Source organism: Peromyscus californicus, unplaced genomic scaffold (genome assembly GCF_007827085.1).
Source record: "Peromyscus californicus insignis strain IS unplaced genomic scaffold, ASM782708v3 Scaffold_12__1_contigs__length_115047231, whole genome shotgun sequence".
NCBI lineage: Eukaryota > Metazoa > Chordata > Mammalia > Rodentia > Cricetidae > Peromyscus > Peromyscus californicus.
In genome coordinates this window covers 105,338,539-105,358,157 of record NW_026294413.1, presented here as the reverse complement: position 1 = coordinate 105,358,157, position 19,619 = coordinate 105,338,539, and the positions used below count along the sequence as shown (strand labels likewise).

Below are 19,619 nucleotides of genomic sequence, written 5' to 3'. Positions count from 1 at the left end.
CTTGCACAAAAATGATGCTTGTTTAGTTCAGGATTTTGGAGGTGAGCTCTTTTGAGCTGGTCTCTGGTGGCCCCCTTGGGTTTAGTAGATGATGTGAGATGCTATCATTATGGGGTAAAAGGAGAAGAGAGATCACACAGGGAAATAGAAGCCAGAGAGTGTGTCAGGAGCAATCCTGCTTTTTTTTTTTTTCAGAACAACTTGGTCTTGGGAAACTAACTCAGGACCCTACCAGAAGTGAATTAATCCCTTCTGCAGACGATGCCCCAATGAATGACCTGATAGCTGCCAAGAAAACCCATCACCAACACTAATAACTATTCAGTTCCTCTTAAAACTAACCTTCATAGCTGAAAATGAAGGTTTCATGAAAAGCTTCTTGGTATTTTAAAGCAAGAAAACAAGGTTTTAATTTTAAAACATCTTGGTATTCTTATCTTACTTTCTCCGTTCACTCTTTGATGTCCTTTAATTCACCAGAACCTTCTTTTTAATTCTTCATCAGTTAAATACATGTATATAACGTATTTTGGTCATTTTCACCCCCAACTCCCCTTCTTACCTTTTCCCCGCTGCCTCTGAACCTCTTCTTCATTCCTTATGTACCTTTTGTTCTGTTGTGTGACCCACTGAGTTTAATTGGGATTACTTGCATGAATACGGGCATGTGGGGTTGTTTTCTGGAAAATGGCTACTGGCCAATGCCCACCCCAGGAACCATCACCTTCATTTTGGCACAGGCCATTAATATGTGGTTGGTTCACTGCAGCTGCAAACGGACCTTGTAATTAATGGCTGCCTAAGGCAATAGTGGTTTTGAATTTTGACTGGGGGACTTCAAGTTGGTAATGCTAGATAATATTCTAGATAGACTCCATCTGACTTTGAATATTTTATTTATGATAACTGTAAGAATGAACTGAAGTCAGCAGGTGTTATTTGAGCATCCTCTAATTGCTCATAATTATTCTGGTTCCTCAAGAAGTATCATTAATATAATTGTTATATATAATCATTAATCATTTATTCAAGTCTTGTATATTAAATAATACATACTATTATTATACACAATTATTGTATACTATTTATACTTTGTTAATAGAATAACTTGAAATTGATATATGGCCAGTAATTCTACTCCTAAGCATGTACCAAAGAGAATATGAGTGCAGACATCCATAAAATTATTTAAGAATGTAAATAGCTAATTTATTTGTGATAGCTCCAAGCTGGAAAATGCCAAGAATTCATCAACTAGAAACTGAATAGACAAATTGTGGTCTTGTTATATGGTGGAATATGGAACAGGAATTTAAAGTAGAATTTTCAAATCCACACAATTAAGTGGGTTTATCTTTGAAAACATTATGTTAAATGAAAGAAAGTAAATGTAAGAAGTAACATTTCAGTAATGTTTACATGAAGTTCAAGATCTGGTGAAACTAATCAATAAGCACAGAAGCCAAGGGTGGTCACCTCTAGAAATTGATTGTCAGAAAAAGGAGAGATTTTCCATACTGCTGGGATTATCCTCTATGTTGTTCTGACTGTTGATTAGACAATGGTATACAATACAAAAACCCACTGAATTGAATACTGGGATTCCTCTATTTTATCACGTGCCTACTTCAGATGACTAAAACTCATGTCTCTGAATTTCTTTGGAGGCTAGCCTTTTGCTTTCTCTACATCTGCCTTGACACACCCAAATCTGCCTATTTTCCCTGTATTTGAGACAAGAGGATTTACAATTCAGTGGAGTTTGGCCTGGTGGCAGGCATTTTAAGGTAAAACTATACACCTCAAACTAAACTTTCAGGTTTCAGTAACTACCACAAATGCAGCTAATCGTTCAATCAATGGAACAGTTCCGTTGGAGAAGGCTGTTTCTCCTCCATGGTGAGTGAAGGACCCAGGCTCTTTCCAGCTGTAGCTTATTGGTAATGTATAGGTGAGGGAAGATGAGGGGAGGGCTCCATCCATGTGGCTAAGGGAAATCCCTCATCCTTGCTGGTTAAAGACTCTCTGGTGCTGCCTTTTGCAGGAGGAGCATCCACTCCTTTGTAAGTAACCCCTCACCTATGCTTTGTCAGGAAGCTCAATAAACTCATCAATTCCCCAGAACTGATAGAATCATGCTTCTGTGTAGTCGAAAGTTTTTCTGTGTCCTGCCTGGCCCCGAGGTCCTGAAGATGCTTATAAAATAATCATTCAGAGGCTTAATATTATTTATAAACTATATGGCCATCATGCCTCTCACTAGCTAGCTCTTATAACTTAACTCAACCCATAACTATTAATCTATGTATCGCCAACGTATTTCGTGGCTTTACCTGAGTCCCATTACATGTTGCTCCTGTGGCAGCTGGCTCCACCTCTCCTGCCTCCGCCTTTCTTCTTCCTGTCTCTCTCCTTGGATTTCCAGCCGGCCTCTAAGCTGCCTTGCCATAGGCCAAAGCAGCTTATTTATTAACCAATGGGAGCAACATATATTCACAGCATACATAAAGACATTCCCCAGCCCTTCTGTTTGTTGTTGGGACCTTAGGAGGAGGGGTAGATGTTTACATTTCCTCCAAGGGAAGGAATTTTAGCTGCAGGGTCCAGTCCTTCTCAAGGGTCTGCCTCACAAGTATGTGATCTGTACAGCTGCACAGGCACAAAGTTTAGTGCTTCTCAACCTGTGGGTCGCAACCCCACAGGGGTTGCATATCAGATATTTACATTATGATTCATAACAGTAGCAAAATTAAAATTGTGAAGCAGCAACAAAATAATTTTATGGTTGGGGGTCAGCACAACATGAGGGTCGCAGCACTGGGAAGGCTGAGAACCCCGGGTAGAGGAACCTGGGGCTTTGGAGGCTGACACTTAGCTGACCGCTCTGCTGTCATCAAACTGACTCACTAATGATTTCATCTCTGAACTTGTGCTTTATAAGGGAAATCTGATAGGACAAGGGACCACGTGCTTGTACACTGAAGATGCAGAATGCAGGTCAACCACAAGTTTTCCCTGTTCCCTCGAATGTAAAATGAACATGGAATGCTGAGAACCCACAATGTGTGGACTTGAGCAAACTCCAGAGATGTACGAGGTAAGCATGCTCCATTGACAACTGAGGAAGCAGGACTTGACTAACCCAGAGGCCATGGTCTCCATTCAACCAGAACTGGCTTTGAACCTAGTTAACAGCAACTAAGAATTCCTTCGTGTACTTTCTTACTGGTGGTTACTTCCCAGAATTCATTAACTGATGACCTGAAAATGAAGACACAGAGGGAAGGGGCCTTTTCCGGTCTCTTTAACACAGCATTATGCCAAAGGTCCAGTGTTGGCATGAAAAAAGAACACATATCAAGAAGTGAAATAGAGGGTGCTTTGTTCTGTGTTTCCACTGTTCCAGTAATGACAAAACACTACACATATATGAGCTGTAAAATACGGACAGTGCAGTATTGTGTGAGCTAAAACCTCTTTGAACTACATTGCAAACTGACATTGCAAAACAGATAAATTGTGAAGTGTGTGATGATAATTTGAAACATTTGTTTTTCTTTACTTAGAATATTAAATAACACAAAAAATGCCATGACAGTTCCAAAGACAGAATGCAGAAAGACATAGCTTTTTATTTTGTACCACCTTGACAATTTTTCCTGGTTTCATTTTGTACTGGGACCAGCAGATAATGCATACATCTCTCTCAGACACTTCAGCAGCAGTTCCATTCAGCCTTCTGAGGCCAGTCTTACTGGACCTCTCCTCCACTGGGCTCTGTTGGCTTCCTTGCCTTTTCTCACCTGGCAGTTCATTCACTCAGTCCTCCACTTCTTTGAGTTCTGTGTCTATCAACCACAGGTGAAGATACTTGAAAAACCTGCATGTGTACTGAGCATGTGCAGACCTTCTTGTTAATCCTTTAATACAGTATAATACCTATTTGCTTAGCATTTTAATCCAGAGGTGAGCTACAGGTCAAAAAGAGTGTTGGTTATATGCAAACACTATACCATTTAACTCATGGAGTTTGGCAATCTGCAGATCCAATAGCTGTAGAGGGACTTTGGAATGGCATCCTGGGGATGCTTAAGGATGACTCTGTGTCTTCCTCAGGGGACTACCATCCATCAGTTTTGAAACTGTCACTTTCCCTAACGGGTCTGTCATGAAAGGCTTGGGGGTAGACTTTACAATTTTAGCCAGCTGGATGGGCCAGAATGCCTGGGCCATCTTCAGAAAAGTAACAGTGAACATAGAGATTTAGACTTTCTAGGGCCAGGTCATGAGGCAGAAGAGCAGGTTCCAGAGACAGCTGTTTTGTAAATGAAATGATTTAATGTTTCACCCCCTCAGAAAATCTGTCTACAACTTCATGAACCTCCAATAACTCCCTCTGTGGGAATTCTCTGAGGCTGCTCACACCCCACACCTCTAATTCCTCATGGCAATTCGTTGCCATGATCATCATCTTTTATATCTGGTCAACTCTAACTTGAGCTTTATTTCTCCAAGCAGATTCTGGTAACATCATAGACACAGCAGGCAGGAAAAAGTAAGACGTTCACATCCAGCTAAAAATGTAAGCTAAAAATGCAGGAATTACAAGAAAATATTTAAAAATCAACATGAACACAATAAACATTCACAAAGAACTGCATCTCACCATGTTAGACAAAGATGCATCTAAACTGCATGTTGGCTGCACCGAGGCCCAAGCCTACTCTGCTGGGCCCCATGTTTCATACTTTCTTGCCCAGTAGCTCTGCAGAAACGAACAGATAGATTGCTTGCTTGGCTGGAGTCATCAGTTTGAAATTCATAGAGTGGTCAGGATGGCTCGGGCGAGCTGTGATGATGGGCTCTGAAAATAGTGACTGTGCACCACAAATCAGCCAAGAAAGGACCCGGTCCCTGTGCTCCCAGGTTGGAGTATCTTCTGCCTTCCTGATGGTTCCCATGCCTGTGCTGTCCCGTTGTGTATCAGACTCTGATGGTAACCCCTCTTACCACCACCGGCTTGTTACAATACCTGTTCAAATGGAATCCTGCCAGATCTCATTGTTTGGGTGTCACAATTAATATAACACGGCTACAGCCAGTCTTGTGAATTGTTGTGACACGTGACTTGTTTAATACTGTAATTGACTCTTTATTTCAGATTTTTTCAGGCAAAATGAGATTAGAAGGACAAAGTCATCTGAACAAAGAAAAGGAACATGGTTTTTTTTGTTGTTGTTTTGGGGGTTTTTTTGGGGGAGGGGGTGGTGTTATATATAGTTCATTTTCAGTATGAGTCTGTCTTAAGAAAGAATTTAAAGAAAAAAGGTAGCTCCGAGTTATGCGTATGAAAATAAGTAGTAAAACATCCCGGGGCTCCTTAGGGCCTCTTGATTTCTCTGCCTACAATATCCTTATTTCAGAGCTGTTCACAAGGCCCCCTGGAAGACCTGGGCCCCACTGTAAACTGCCCTTGCTTACCTGCGCCTGGCTTTTCCTCGTGGCCACCAGGGGGCCGTCTGGGTGGAATTGGATTGGAGACGCTGCAGCTTTCCTTCAAACCAACCAAAACATCCCAAGGCAGCTTTGGACCAAAGCCCAGGAACACGCCTGCAAAAACAACCCTCACTCTAGAGTCCGCAAGTACTTGGTGCGGCTTCATTCGGGGCGAAGAATAAAACAGATTTCTTGCGAAGTATCCAAAGGGCAACCGAGTCTGTGCAGGCCGCTGGGAAAGGCAACGTGTTCATCCAAAAGCTGCGATCTGAAGCTTTTTCTCCTCAATCCCGAATTCTTTCTGCCCAGGCATTCACCTCAGTTGCTAGTGCAGTGGCCAGAGGTGCCGGCCTCTCAACCTTCGCCTTTCCTGTGGACGGCCAAGAGACGCTGCAACAAAACTCTGATCACCCGTGGGAAATCCAGAAAACTCTTTAAAGTAATCTGGACATTATTCCCTCCGTTCAGTTACAAGTCAGGCAGGCTCGGGGCACTGCGCTGCATTACATGAATATATTGAAGAAATGATTTCAAGGTATTTTTAACACTGCAAAAGAACATAATTGTATTCTGTCCTCAGAGTAGTTTTGTAGCAACTGTAACTTCCCACTGGCTGTGTGTTCTCTGAGTACTCGGCATTTTTCCAATAAAACCTACCTCCGAGGCGCAGTCGGAGACGGCCCGGGTCATCTGGAGCAGAACACCAGTCGCTCGCTGTGTTTTCTCCTAACCTGAGTGCTCGGCCTTCCCGGACTTGAGGTACGGACATTTCGGAGTTGTGTGCTTGCAAGAACAGAACCCTTTCAAGGGTAATAATTATTTTTGTCTTCCGGTTTTATTTGTATATTTCCAAGACGGAGGCAAAATGAGGCGTCTCTTTAAACTCTGCTTGTGGAACCAAACCGGCACACACTCGCAGGAAAGGATAATGGGGTGTGTGAGGCCCCCCCACCCCGTTTCGTTTAGGGCAAGCAAGGTATTGTCCAGCGGTGTGGGGACTGCATAGCGTCCAGAGCCCCGGAAGGATCTGAGCGCCCTGTGGTCTCATGCGCGCCACAAGTGGTTTGGGGGCGGAAGGAGGAGCGCGGCGACACCTGCCGCGCTGTCGGGCGAACCCAGAGGGTTGTGCTCCTGGAGGTCCTCTCTATCTCCTGTCATTCACACACACACACCCACACCCCCCGCACACTCCTGCCTCTTCAACTGCAGGAATGACCGCCCAACTCCAACCTCCGCGCGCCAGCAGTCGGGTGGGTGGGCGCGCGGCCACCAGACCCGCAGCTACGTGACCCCAGGGAGGGCGGCGCCCAAGGCACTGGCACCGCGGAGTCACAGAGGGGGACGTCCGCACCTAGGCGGCAGGTGCACAGGCGGCAGCGCGGGACACCGGAGTGACGGGCTGCTCGGGCGGTGATGAGGTGCGCGGTCGGGAGGCCATTTCGTCGCTGCGCTCCTGGCGGAGCTGGGATGGCCTGAGCCTGTCGCGGCTGCTGCCGCGCGAGTCAGACCGGCTGGAGGACTAGAGGGGACGAACGATCAGCGGTCCTCCAGCCGGCGTGGAGCTGGCGCCCCAGTCCCGAGTAAGGCTGTGCGCCTGGACCCCGGGAGGCGGGGCCTCGGGCCCCGCACCTCGCCGCCCTTGCAGATCGCAGCGAGAGGTTGCCAATGTCCTGGGACCCGCGCCGCGCCCCTCGGTGAGGGAGGATAGTTGACAGGTCGAGGGAGTCGAGCTCGCGGGGTGGCCCGCGCAGCACGGGACCCCGCGGCGGAGGGGGCGGAGCGGGGAGGAGACTGCGGCTCGGCGGAGCACGGCGCAGCCTCGGGCGGGCGGGCGGCCGGCGTGACGCGGCGGGATTAACTTTGCATGGCTAATTCGAGCACCACCGTGGAGGCCACTGGCTGTTCGGCCGCAGCTCGCCCGCACGCCGCCTCGGGGCGCCACCGCGAGGCTCCAGCGCACGGGTAACGTGGCGCGGCGGGGGCGCAGGGTGGGCGGGGGGCGACAAGTCCTGCGGGCCGGGCACGAGTGGCAGGCGCCGCGCGGTGTCCCTGCCGCGGGCCTCTGCGCCCCGGTTCCTCTCGGGCTCGGGCACCCGGGTGCAGGAAGCTGAAGCCCGAACGCAGCTGGGGACAGGCTCCTTGTGAAATGGAGTTTGGCATCCTGGGCGCCGAACCCAGTGGAAGTTTCCATGAGGAGGAAGTTGTAGGACACCGGGGTTCAGAAGAGGCTGACAGGCGCGGGGGTGGGCGGTTTAAAGGGACTGTGCGTCTCTTGTCCCCCTCTTTTTGCTCCTGCCCCGGAACTCGAGGGTTTGGAAAGGAGAAAGCTCCCGAATGTTGCATGCTCTGGCCAGTGCCTGGCGATTCTGCCTCTCACCGCCTCCGCGGGCTCGCTCCCTCCAGAGTCGCTCTTTTGCTTTGCTTCTCTTGACGCAGCATCTTTTGGGGTCGCTCGGGTCGGTAGTGATCCAGGTGGTGTCAGCTGTGCGCCCCCACGATCGGGGAAGGCGTCTTTGGAGAGTTTCTATTGCTTAGTGTCAGTTGTCATTTTGGAGGAAGATTTCCCGTGACCACAGTGGGATTATTATCGGAGCTAATTCTTAAAGCCTTCTGGTTTGTTTTTAAGAGGGAGCGGGCAGGGTGTGTATTCGTGGATTGTTTTAGTTTTTTAATTACAAGCTAAATGTATAATTTGCCCCAAATGGGAAAATTTTAAAGGGTCTATTAAGCATTCCTAAAGTGAGTCAAAGAAAGAAAGGAGCACCTGGGCAGGCAGGTTTGGTCTCCTATACTGCCTTTTCCACTCGCTGGAGAACTCAAAGGCTTGCTGAATCAGAAAATAACATTGAATAACGCCCCCCGCAATCCTCCCGGTTCGAGTGTGGTTGATCCTAGGTACTGGAGACCAGTGTTAAAGACCTGTTGTGAAACTGAACAAATTGAGCATTCCTCGCTCAATGCATTAATAGGAGAACTTGGCAATTTTGTTAAAAGATGAATGTACTAAGTACCATAGATCTATTGGGAAGTGTCTTTATATGACTTGGCTCTGGCTTAGCTTGTTAGTTGACACTGTAATGAAATGTTGCCGTGCTATATTGCAAAGGAATAAAAATTTCTTTTTGGTAAAAAATGTTCCATGATTCATTCTGAATATTCTGGATGACTGATCTCCCTAATTCACTTCAGCTTGTCAATTCTCGTTCTGAAAGAAGTCATAGGCTGGCAACCATTAATGAAAAAGGTGCGTGAGTAGGAAGCATTCGGAAGTGGCAGACTATAGGATGTTTTCGTGCTTTGGTTGACCCTAGCAGAAATTAAGTAAAAAGCACTTTGCTTGGGGCATTTTCATGTGAAGAGATTGGTGGAGAGCAATTCATTGTTCGCCCATGTTAAATAGATACTACTAGAATCCTATTTTTAAATGAATTCTAAAGGTTTATTGTATACTCAAAGTGGAAAATCTGCTTTATTTTGTGAGTAAAAGTAAGTGATACTGAACATAGCTCCATAATTGTTCTTGTTTTTTAAAATGAAACAGTTCTTGTCAGCATTATAATGCAAAAGCATAATCTCATTGACGTGGGGGTATCGCTATATAAAGTAACTGGCCTTAAGAGGGGAGTAAATACTCCAGTTCTCCCCTTCCAGCTTCTTTGTGGTCAGTTCTGCTGTAACAAGAGATGAGCTGCTGCCACTTCCCTGTGACCCAGCCCCTCTGGGAAAGGTGGTTTGTTAGAGAAAGCTGAGGCCCTCGCCATCCCTGCTCAGATGCTGGAAGGAAGCCTGGAGCCACCAGTGTGCTTCTGTGTTTTCTGTATAGTAAGCTCATCTTTTTCATGGACATCAGAGGAAAGGTGATGGGTCTCTTTAGCATCTTGCTCTCATGTTAAATTCCATGTTGCCTTCTTAGACAAGCCTTTCCTTGACCACTTGAGGGGAGTTAGTCCTTCGTTTTCTCTCCAAGGCCTCTCTGCTTTCTGTTCTCCCCGCCCCTAACCCCCAGTACTGGCTATGATCAGAACTGACCCTTTGAGCCCATACTTGTCGGTTGATTTCCTTTTTGAAACTGAATTCTGAATATTCTAGATGACAGTGTGGAGTCTAGGAGGGCAGAAGTGTTTATTGCTTCATTTGCTGTTGTTCTTCCTGCATCTGGAAGGATGCTTAGCCCACAGTAGGCACTAGGTAAATTTTAACTGAACAAATTAGAGGTTGTGCCCAAACATTGTCCTCCCCCAAATGCCTGACTGAATACTTTAACCATTGCCGTTTTGGACATGCCAAAACCTGGTGAAATGTGAACACACACACACACACACACACACACACACACACACACACACATACACACAACACACACACACAGACACACACACAACTAGGACTCAGTCTTCGCATGTTTCTCACTCTCTGGTATTCTCTGCTGTCTGGCAATAGCTGGTCTTTCTTTCTGTATAGTTAATTCTCCAAGCTCCTCCTACCAGCCTTGGCTATATAGAAACTCTCAACAGTGGTTTTGCCTTACATGTCCCTTGATCCCTTACAGTTCCCTTGATTCCTGGAGATACTGACCTTTAGTTCCTGAGTTTCCACAGAATCTTTCTCATTTCAGAAGCCTTGTCAAGACAGAGAGTGAAACTGTAGACCCTGGACATCACTGAGTGGACACTCAGGATTTTCACACTTGAGGCCTCGGGAAGGCCTCCAGCTTTGGCAGCTCAGAGTAGACCAAGGGCTTGCAGTGAGAGTGTTTAGGCTAAAAAAAAAAAATGGTGGTTGGGAAGGGGGAAATTAGGGTTACTGGTGTAACACAACCTAGAAAAGTTCTTGGTGATCGATTTAGAAATAACCTGCTCATTACTATGTGCTGTTAGCCAACCAGCCTTTGCCTGTGTCTCCTTTTTTCCCCTCCTCTTTCACAAGCATATTATGATCCAGGTGATTGTGAGGAATATTCAGTTATCTGAGTTTTCACATGACCAGAGTATGGTAAAGGCTTACCTAAAAATTATTACCAATGGCAATTCTTTCCAATTCAGACCACAGTGAAATTGTAGTTGATAATCATGGTAATTTATTTTGATAGAGAACCAAGTTTTAGAAATATGTCTGAGGAAATACGTAATAAAACCCTGAAAAGCAGGACTGAAGAGACAGCTGAGCAATTAAGAGTGCTTGATGATGTCACAGAATACCTGAGTTTAGTTCCCAGCACCATGTCAGGCAACTCATAACTTCCTGTAGTCCCATCTCTAGGGGATCTGCTTCCCTCTTCTGGACTCTGGGCATCTGTACTTAAATACTCCTAGCTTCACACATACACATGTATTGTAAAAAAGTAGTAAAAGTAATTCTAAAAAAATCCTACAAAATAATTAATGTTGGTTTTTTTTTGTTGTTTTTTTTTTTGTTGTTGTTTTTTTGTTTTTTTGGTTTTTTTTTGGTTTTTCGAAACAGGGTTTCTCTGTGTAGCTTTGTGCCTTTCCTGGAACTCACTTGGTAGCCCAGGCTGGCTAATGTTGGTATTGTTAATAGTGGGAGAGAAGAAATGATCAATGTTTTGGGGAATGAGGAAGGAAATTACACCAAAAACCAAAGGCTTACTGCTTTAGCATATTTAATTTAGTGCCAACTTCATGGTAGCCACTTTTACTTAAAAAGGGGTGGTGTCTGTCTGGAATTGACATTGAGAGAAGGGATCACATTCCATTTGCAGGATGTTCACCATACCTGACAACTATTACAAGGTCATATGAAACACCGTGGGCACTACTTCAACAGAGTCACATAAAATGAAGTAGAGTTCTTTATGTCGTCATGTCTTTAGCCAACTCTCAAGAGGAGAAAAATGCAGGGGCATAATGAAAAAAAGAATCCCAGTGTAAATTTCTCTGTGGAACTAAGCTGTTGTGGTCCAATGGTATGGGTTCTAGCATAGCCTCAATACTTCAATAGAGCTCAGAAAACTGGCAGAATGAACGGCTAACATGTTCACTAAGATAACTTCCTCAAAGATCCAGTGTGTCGGCCTGACTTTTGTCTGGAGCAGCTAGAGAGGACAGGAAAACTGGGTGTTTGAAAATGACCCTATAGCCACAGACTACCTGAGCAGGGACCCACTAATACTTTGTGCCTTGATCTCTGTAGCTCTGTCTTTCAGGGTTTTCTGTTTCTTTCTCCGTCTAAATTGTGGTGAGAGCCTGTGTGTGACTTTCCCCATCCCTGACACCAAGTGCCTAGAAAAGACCTGGGTACATGGACACTGGTGTAACTGTGGTTGGAAGACGAGGGGTCCGGACAGGGCAGTCATTCTCTTTCCCTTCCATGTCAGTATGAGCATGTCTTTCAACATGGCTTGGCCAAAAATGAATGTGTGGGTTACATCACGAGCCAAAGCATGTGACTGTTTCTGTGATTAGGACTTCAGCTTGTGTCAAAGCTGGATAAGCAGTTCATGGCAAGTTAGCCTCTTGTTTGAAAGCCATTTTCATGCCTTGATTTAGTTCCTCAATCTGCAGATAGTTTTTATATCTACCGTGTACCTGGCCCTGTTACATGCTTTGAAGTTCAGGGTGTAGCCAGTAACAGGTGGGACAATGTGCATAGATTAAGCCCAAGTATGCTACAGTGTGCTCCACTGATGAAACAGACATGCCTGTTGGAGTTTCTCCTAAGACATCTTGGCTGGGGTCGGGGGTGGGATAAAGTCACTATTTCTAAGAGCTGCCTGTCTTGTGGCATGGTATAAATCTCACCAAGATCCACCCACTGATGCCAAGTGCTAAGGGCTTGAATGTATTCAGGCCAATGAGTTTCTGACAGAGCATGCTCATTTTCTACTTTAAGTTTCAGAACTTTCCTAGTGCTCAAGTTATGGAACTTGAGCAGATACTGCATCCAAAACACAGAGTTACAATCACTTGCTTCCATATCCTTCCCTCGGGAATCTAGCTAGCTGAGAATCGGAATAGTGATTGGCACCACTGCTAATGTTCTTGGGTCTCTAGTGCCCTAATTTCATGAGGCACTGGAGACCTTGTATGCTGGCAGCTCTTGGTCAGTGATAAACCAATATCTGTGATGAACTCTGCTACCTTTTCTAAATTGATAGTTAGAAGGGTCTGAACCCAAGAGACCTGACACACTGTGTGTGTCTAGGGAAACATCCTGTGGCCCTTCCATCACCATGGCCACACATCCTCATAAAACACACCCTAGAATATATTCCCAATGGTCATAGATGTTTATAACACATTAAATCTTCACAATATGTATATCTAGTCTTAAAACCCAGAATAACCATATTTGAGGCTTTGACCAGAAAATATAACCTTGAATTGTTTGCTAGGCAATGATTACCAAAAATTAAGTGATATTTATGTAGATGTTTTTGAAAGACCAAAAACAAAAGGGTGAATTCAAACTTGTGGTTTGAAGATGTTTCTGGCCTACATGTCTGAATTCCATTTTATCTTCATTATATTTTCTTCTAGTTTTAATTTTTTTTCTGGATCCTGTTTTATCAACAGTTGCTCAACATGTACCAAACATGTTCTGCACTGAACACATATACATGTGTGTTTGTATATTCGTAATGGAATATTGTCACCTAGTGGTGGGGCACATACATCATTGAGGGAAGATTAGGCTAAACTCTGTTGTTCATTCAAGTTCCCAGAGCCCAGAGAGGAAACGGTTGCTGTCTCCTGTGGTGAAGAAGAGAGTTACAGAAACCAAAGGGGGCATGCAGGTGGGGGATTGCGGTCCCCGGTGTATGTTTCTGTGATGAGGAGCATTGAGAAGCTACTCATAGTTTAGTGGCAGACATTCAGGAACCTCCAGAATATTCTGGCCCTTTGGCATCTGTTGCTCCTGAGCTCTCAGGATGGTTCAGACACTGCCTTCTGCCATCCTTTTGTTCTCTCAGGACTGTTTTCCTGGGGTTCAGCAACACTGGCCCAGCCAAAAGTAATGTTAACAACCATGCTATTTCCAACTTGCTCATCTTTTTCTCACATTTCTCTATTGTATGCACCAATGTCTCACCAACTTGCATGCCCAAGCTTTCAGAATCCATCTCTGGCAAGCGTGTGTCATGTTCTTACACACAGTGGCAATGGTACTGCCCATGTCATGGTATGAAATGCCTCCCACGATGATGTCCCAGACCATAGGTCCTACCGTCTCTTTCAGTCTTGCCTCTGACTCTTAGATGTGTTAACAGAGCCTGTATTTTACTATTAGCTTGTTTTGTTCTTTGTCAATCATGTCTTGGAAATCCTGAGCATAGCAACTAAATATAAAAGTCTCAGCGTCTGTTTTCACACTGGTATGTGTTATGGATGTCCAAGGATGAGGAGAGTAGGTAACTAAACCTATGCCATCACGATATTCTTTGAGTGTGTGTTACATGCGTGCATGTGTATTAAGCAACAAACGGCCAGCATTCCTAATGAGAGGGTGTGAAGTAGAGGTCTTAGCATTGCATTTTTAATAATCAAGCTCATTCATTTTAGTCTCTTACTGAATTTCATCATGAATGGAACATGTTGGCTTTTCATGAAAAAAAAATACAAACTAGCAGTTTGTATGCAATACTGATTGATACCACCACAGAAGTATTTTACAATGATTTTAAAGTCTTGTTACTTTAAAAATATAATAATAATAATAATAATAATAATAATAATAATAATAGTAATGTACATAATCTCTTGACTTATTTTCTAATGTTTGAAGTAGTAATTTGCAAAAGCCAGAGAATGGCTCATCTGTTTTATTTCCATTTATGTTTACAATCCCATCTAAGCCTTACTATAATCTCTGCCATCTTCCAGTACCTGCAGATCCTAACCATACCCTTACATCTGAAATGTGGCCATAGCAGGGAAAAGTAGAAGGCTGTATACTCTTGTCTGAATTTTTCTCCTTAAAAAAAAATGACCAGGGGAATTTAACACAGATTGCCTCTTTAAAAAATAAATAAATAAACGATGTCCTTTAAGATTGGTTGATTTATTCTGTAGCTTGGTCCTTACAAGGAATTGGGCAAACCTTGTAGGGTATAAAATCCTATTTATTTTGGTTGCTAATTTTGTTGTATACTCTGTAGATTCATAATTTCAAGGTGAAAGTATGCTTAGAAATGCATTCCACATGTATTCTTTACTATTATTTAAGAATATGTTCTCATGATGGGCACATTGGTATTCATATGTAATTCCAGCATTGGGATACTAAAGTGGCTATGTTTGTCTCAAACCAAAAAAAAAAAAAAAAAAAAAAAAAAAAGGAAGGAAGGAAGCTGACAGACAGGAAGGAAGATGGGGGAGGGGAGCAAGAGGGAAGAGGAAAGGGATATATGCTCAGATTTATCACGATTGAAGTTCCCAGGAAACAAACCTTTAAAGTAGACTAACCCCTGGAGTCCATTCATTCATCCACCCATCCCATATGATGTGAACATCTACCGGTACCAAAGTGATACAAAACACCATGACAAACATTCAAAATCTTTGCTAAGGAAATGTGCAGAGCCTTCTGGGATAGTGTAGTGCAGTGTGTCTCAATAGCAAGTGACATTAGTATTTGGGGTGAGGGACTGTCTTGTACACTGTAGACTTGTCAGCCTTCTACCCACTAATGCAAGTGGCACCAGTTGTAACTTCCAAAAATGTTTCTAGAGTTTATAAGTGGGCAGCAAAACTGCTATAGTAAGGGCCACTGGCATAGAGATGAGGAGAAGCCGGACTGGGTGGCGGGAATGTGGGGATCTGTGGACCACTGGCCAGGACTGGGTAGTGGGAGTGTGTGAATTTGTATCTGACTTAACTTGGATTCATGGAGAATTCAGCTTCTGCCTCTGTAATATGTAGATTCAGTACATGGTGTAAGCCTTGGATGACTAGGTCCTGTCAAGTATTAGGTATTCATAGTAACAGAAGTATTGATACTGGACAAGTAATTACAGCATTGATTAGTCCTGTGATGGGAATGTGTAGCTAGGGATAGAGAGGATTCTGGACAGAAAGAGCATGAAATAACATGGGAAATGGGGATAGGGCAAAGCATTCAGAAACCTGTGAGGATTCTGGTGCATGCATGAAGGGCAGCCAGGAAGACTGCTGGATCAAGCAGACTGCAGACGCTGGGGCTTTCTGGGCCAAAGGAGGAAGACTGACTTCGCCTAGGCTGGTATATCTTGCCAGATGTCTTTGGGAACAGGTTTAACTTCCTTCAACATGTGAAAAAAATTTCTCATCTTAATTCTCATCATATTTTTAGCAGGCTGATTTTATATTTGGGGGAGTTTCAAATTTAATTTGAAAACAGGTTACATGTTAGATTCTCTTTAAGGTGTTTTCAAATGATGCTTAAGGACTATCTTTCATGTCTTCACAGTTATGTGTGACTCTAAAGGACGTTATACCTGGGGACCTGTGTCAGACCAAAACACAGTTGCTCCTATGTGACCAGAGAAAAATAATGTTGATATTGTGTTAGAACTCATGATTTAGTATTAATTAATGATATTCTAACTGCCTGGGATTTGATTCTTTAATCAAAATTGTAAATAGATGATGGAAATGAATGAATGAGTGAATGAATGAATGAGAGGATGGCATTATAGAAATACCACCTAATTACAATAAAAGTAGTTTGAATAAATCCCTTGGTTTATCAGAGCTTGAATTTCCTAGTCATAAAATAATTAATTAGATCATCTTGTTTATCTTTAGTCCAAGAGTTGGAAGAGTTTTCTGTGCTAGTCCATATAGTGAGTATTACCCACTTTCAAGACATACATCAATTGAGGCTTCCCAGGTCTACAGCTCTGGAGAGTGAACAGCCTTAGATAACATGTAAGCAAATGGATACACCATATATCAAGAAAGCTTCATTTTGAAACAATGTGGTGGCTTGAAGCTTGGAAACCTCTGGTGGTACTCATGGCACTGTCTGAAAGAAACATGCTGTGAGTCACATAGGTAAATTTTTTGATTATCACTTTAACTGATAAAAAACAACCAGTGAATTTAATTTTAATCTGTATTTTATTTTACTCAATATATTGGAAACATTGGCATGTGAACAGTATGAGGATGTTAGAGATGCACTTAATTCCCAGCATCTTTTAAACAACATGATATATTAGAGATGTCAGAGAGTAGAAAGCCAGAGCTGATTCTTGTGTGTTGACAGAGGTGTCTAATGTTTTTCCTGAAGTATGTGTTTTGGGCTGTTCAAATGGTGCATTATATAAGTTAGATTTAAAAGATGTTAATTTTCCTAGTATTTATTCTAGTATTGCTTACTAAAGTTGGTCATCTCTTTTTTAACTATAAAAAGATGTTTGTTTATTTTTGTCCCAATAATAAATATCCTTTATCACATGTTCAATACCCCCCATAAAGGAACTATAAGAGGCAAGGAAATACTAGGCAAGAAAAGAGAAAAAGAGCTCCCTTCCTTCCAATTATAAATATATGCATTTTACCTTTCTGAAAACCTTGTTACTTCCTATTAAAATATTTTATTCTAAGAAGCAAGGAGGGCTGGGGGTGTTGCTCAGGAGTACAGTGCTTGCCCAACAGGTATAAGACTTTGGGTTCAATTGTTGGTAAAAGAAAGAGGGAAACAGACATGGCAACTTCTTCATGATAAAGGGAATCACACTGGAGATACTTAAGAAGGAGAGATGGGATGCACGCCACTGTCCTGGGTTCAGCTGCCTGTGGACAAGTCTGTGTATGTAAACTCTTCCCGACCTTTTGAAAGTCAGATCCCCCAGTCCAAAGCAGCTGATCCTGTTAGTGTCTTCCAGCCACAAAGGCAGCTAACTCTTGACTGTATAGAAGCGAATCTCTTGGTATCCTTTCTCCCAGCCAGGGATGGGAGCCCCACAAGCAGGCTCCAGTGAGATCCTGTCACGGAGCAGAGTGGAAGGTGGCAACCACTTTTCTTACTGGCCTCCTATACAGTGGGGAGATGGAAGATCCTTTGTCCTGAATCAGTGGTGAGCTTGCCACCGGAGAGGTAGAGATCAGAGTCTGGGGTGTGTTAGGCAGAGCAGACATCTGCACCAGCATCCAAGGCAGCCGGTGGAAAGCCTGGCCTTGCCATCTGCCCAGCTGTGCCACCTCTCTAGTTACTTACCGGCTTCGAAGGCTGAGAAGAACACTCCCTAAAATTTGACCTTCAGCGTCATTCAGGCCTCAGGATAACCTCTTCGAAGGAGAATGTCAGGATGATGCTCCATTGTGGATAAATTCAGTAGAGTTCTCCCCTGTATCCTGAATGTGATGTGGGGAGGGGTCCAGAACCTCCATGGAGATCAAAACCTATAGATGTCCAAATCCCTTATAAGAGAAGGTATAGCAAGGCTGCTGGTGTGGCTCAGTGATAGATTACACATTTGCCTAACATGTATGGAGGGAGACTTGAGTTCAATCCCTTCAACCAAAAGAGAAAACCGAAAAATAAATGAAAGAAAAATGAGAAGTGTACACACACACATACACTTTTTCTTTCACCAGTGCCTGAAATCTTGCCTGATGAGGGTTGAGCCCATATGTAGCTTGCCTAGCATGCTGAAGGCCCTGGCTTTGGCCCCCAGCTTGACCATGCAGAAGAAAGAATATGTATAGAATCAAGACTGAGATTCTCTCTGATTCTGTCCTGTAGGCATGTGACCTCCGGTGACAGGGCCCCTCACCCTCTGTCTGCAGGGAACACTGTATGTGTATGTCACCTAATGATACATGTTTCTTTGCTGCTCAGTGGCCGGAGCTCCGACTTGTCAATGAGGCGTTTCTTTGTTAGATTTGAAGTTCTCAGAGGGCAGGACCTGCTGTTAAACCAGTCCAGGGCTGTCCTGGTAAAGGCACACCCAGCAGGCAGGTGCTGAGTAATGTTTTCCTGGTGTTTTGGCCAACCACACGTGGGCTGTTTTCATATAATTAGGATGAATCTAATTTTAAAATGAACACCCCAGTGTCCTCAGACGACCCAGCATATACACTTACAAGGCCTGCTGGCCTGCGTTATGAATAAGGGAATAAGCTGGCCTGCAGAAAAGCTTGGCTGCTCTTTTCTCTTAAAAAAAGAAAGAAAGAAAGAAAAAAAACCCCAAAAAACAAGATCCAATCCCAACAGATCTGAGATAGAATGGTACTCTCCTCATAGGGTTGGAGAGAATTCAGAGTCCCAAACTGGAAATTCTCTGTAAAGGTGAGAGGTAGGTGCCTTATGTGAGCAAACCCCAAGCTAAATAGCTGGATTACCAACTTTTAAGACAGCAAGGATTTTAGGTGACAAGTTCTTGCTGGGCTAATGTTCTGAGACTGATGTCAGACAACCTTGCTACACACACACACACACACACACACACACACACACACACACACACACACTCGCACACTCACACACACACACTCACTCACACACTATGTAAGGAACTTCTTAGCCACAGAGTGATTGTAGCAATTTTTCTAGTTCCTAGCTTTTATAGTAGCCTTTCCCCCTCACCCCTTAAGGTATTTAGTGGTTCAGAATTCCCACTACAAGGAAGATAGGTGATTGGGCATCACCTTGAGGGTCTTACAATTCATGTCTTTTCATTGCTTCCTGGTGTTTAAAATAGCAGCTGGGTTTTTTTTTTTTTTCTGTTCTGTGGTTTTAATTCCCACTGGTCATTCACTGAGGCCTTTGGGATCTGTGGCAGTTACAACAGCCCTTGTTCCTCACCCTGGCCTCATACCCTCTATAGTCAGACTCCTCCCCCTTCCCTGAGCCATGTCCTGTTACTTATTAGAGCTCTTGTAGCCTTGTAGCGATTTGACTTGAGGGGCTGCAGTGACTAATAGGGATTACGCTTGTGCTCCCGACTCCTTTGATCCTTGCTTTCCTTGAGCAAAAGATGTGGTTTTGCTTATTCTGTCCATGGGAGGGAATGGAATGTGCCTGAAGTTGTGTTTCTGGAGGTCTGGAAGCAGTAGGGCCAGCTCCAGGGCTGTGTTCTTGGTTCTGCACTCAGGGTCCTCCTGACGGGGTTCAGTGGATGCTCCACACCCTGTGAGGATAGTGCTCCCTGTGAGTGAGTACAGTGCTCCCTGCCGCAT

At 44.0% G+C, this 19,619-nt stretch overlaps 1 protein-coding gene across 11 annotated transcripts in view; it reads left to right on the top strand.

Moving 5' to 3' along the window:
* Positions 1-3,582: 3,582 nt before the first annotated feature.
* The window catches only part of Thrb (thyroid hormone receptor beta), a 368,302-nt gene continuing 352,265 nt past the window's right edge, over positions 3,583-19,619 (top strand). For 2 of the 11 annotated variants that reach the window (XM_052734047.1, XM_052734042.1), the window contains exon 1: positions 3,583-6,255. The gene's annotated coding sequence lies outside the window, so the exon portion shown is untranslated. Of the gene's footprint in view, positions 7,191-7,223; positions 7,459-19,619 lie in introns of those variants that run through there. The other 9 variants (XM_052734046.1, XM_052734041.1, XM_052734044.1 and 6 more) reach the window with 5 other exon arrangements.